Source organism: Daktulosphaira vitifoliae, unplaced genomic scaffold, assembly GCF_025091365.1.
Source record: "Daktulosphaira vitifoliae isolate Bord-2020 unplaced genomic scaffold, ASM2509136v1 Scaffold_1, whole genome shotgun sequence".
Lineage (NCBI taxonomy): Eukaryota > Metazoa > Arthropoda > Insecta > Hemiptera > Phylloxeridae > Daktulosphaira > Daktulosphaira vitifoliae.
Window position 1 is genome coordinate 57305730 of NW_026099572.1, and position 2465 is coordinate 57308194.

The 2465-nt window shown below is 27.8% G+C and overlaps 1 protein-coding gene across 2 annotated transcripts in view; it reads left to right on the forward strand.

Moving 5' to 3' along the window:
- LOC126895288 (uncharacterized) overlaps nucleotides 1–2465 on the forward strand; it is a 13968-nt gene that overhangs the window by 7786 nt on the left and 3717 nt on the right. The window lies entirely within an intron of this gene.

The window sequence follows — 2465 nt, forward strand, 5'->3', positions numbered from 1 at the left end:
GACGAGGATGTAAGACACAGGTTTAAGTGCGGTTGGTTGAAGTGGAGAGAAGCGTCGGTGTGCTATGTAATAAAATAATTTTAATTAGGCAGAAAGGTAAGTTCTTTAAGACTATAGTGAGACCAGTTATGAGGTGTGGATTAGAGTGTTGGGCGGTTGACAAGAAAGTAGAGCAGAAAATAAGTGTAGCAGAGATGAGATTACTCATATGGATGAGTAGAGTGACTTGAGAAGATATGATAAGGAACGAACATATAAAAGAGATTATAGGCGTAGCGTCAATCGTGGATAAGTGAACAGAAAATAGACTTAAATGGATTTGTCATGTTATGAAGAGAGAGAAATCGGAAATTGTAAGAACAGTTATAGAAATGAATGTTGAAGGATGAAGAGGTAGAGGAAGACCAAAACAGCGATGTAGGGATATAATTGAATGCGATGTGAGAACGGCTAATGTGAGCGTAGATGATATGGGAGATCGTGTTAGGTGTAAATTTAGGATAAGGGTGGCCGACCAAAAGTAATTGGGATTAAGGCGAGGAAAAAAAGAAGAATGTTGCATATTTTGAAATTTTAGTGATATTTTTATTAATTAGTGTTTTTAACGTTATTTCAGTACTGTAAGAGAGAAAAATGATACTATTTTAAAACATAGATTAGAGGTGATGAGTGTGTATGAAAATATTTATCATTAGTAGTCATTAAATTCTCAGGAAAACATCTAATAGTTTATAGATATTTTTTGTGATCTGCCAATGAAAATCTTTGATATTTTGATTGTATTTGGATACTTAAGGAACTATAGAAATGTACAAAATTTAAAAAGCCATACAGATGATCAAATTCTTAAAGAAATCATAGAAATATATAAAATATATGAAACCATTAAAATACTTGATAAAATGACGTATATTTTTATAAAATCATAAAAATTACCAACATATTAACTTTCAGCCGGTAAATTGGCTTGACGTTTAATTAATTTGTATGTTCTATATTAAATTCGGGAGGTACTATTTCGGCAAATATTTACTCCGTGTGGCAGAAAAACATTTTTGTTTTTATAAAATTTTAATGAATTTTGTTGAGCTGTTAAAAATAAATTTACCTCGAGTGCTTTGAAACCAAAAATTATAGTAAATATTAATAGCGATAATAACAATCATATAATATGGTTTTTTACGTATCTCGTATATTATTAAATTTTTTATAATACGTAGTATATTATTGACAAATGTTAGCTGAATAAAAGAATTAAAACATATGATATAAAATATTAAACTTTCTAGTCTTCTTTTGAATGTACTTTTATTTAAAAATATAAAATATCAACAAAATTGTGAGTTTAACAAATAGATTTAATTTACAAAAAATTAATACCCCAGACAACCGGCTGAGTATTAATTTATTCATTATTTTATATTGCCTAATTTCAAGATATTTTTGACATAAATAAAATTGAGGTTTTTTTTTAGTTTTTGAAGGGACGTCAAAGACGTCACTGGGGAGGGGGCAATTCGGGCATTCAATCTAAATTTTTAGTACATATTGGGTCCAGTTGACCTACACATTCACTATGTTGGGTCCACCGGGTCATTTAAAATTAAAACTTAATTAAAAATATTATTAATTTAAAACTAAACAATATTAAAAATATTTAACTCAAAAAAGCCACAGAAAAAAATCGCAGATACGTATTTCGGGAAGAATGTTACCATGTCAACGCTAAACACATATTAACACCCCGAACGGAAAAAAACCCTTTATACCTCTAGTGACCTTATCAACTAGTGTTAATATCACTATGTAATATTTTCATGTTTTATCAGTTTACACAGGTTTAATAATGAATTTATTGGTGTGTCAAGATTCAAATTAATGAATTGTTTTTATTTTTAAACATTTCAATTGCTTCCTTTATATTAAGTTCTTTGTAATTATTTATGTTTNATTGGTGTGTCAAGATTCAAATTAATGAATTGTTTTTATTTTTAAACATTTCAATTGCTTCCTTTATATTAAGTTCTTTGTAATTATTTATGTTTTTAATTAGTTTTATGGTTTTAATGGAGTGATTATGTATTATGTTTTTTGTATTATATATATTGAGTGATTATGAGTATTTATTGACATCAATGTTCAACCACCAGAGATTTATCAACTTCTTGATTTGTTGGTTTCTTAAGCGTTCTTTAAATCTGATCTCTATATTTATTTTTGTTTGACCTACTTAACATTTATTACAACTTTCATATTGAATTTTATAAATGACCGATTTCTCACCATCTATTCCTTTATCCTTAGGGTCACATAATAAATGTCTTAAATTATTATATCTAAGAAATTACCAAAGTAATCAAAAAATTCTAGCTAGTCCATTTAAGATACTCTGATAATATAAAATGAATGATCTAAATACTTTTTATTCACTCATGCTAGTGAATGTACTAGCTGTCTTCTTTTTT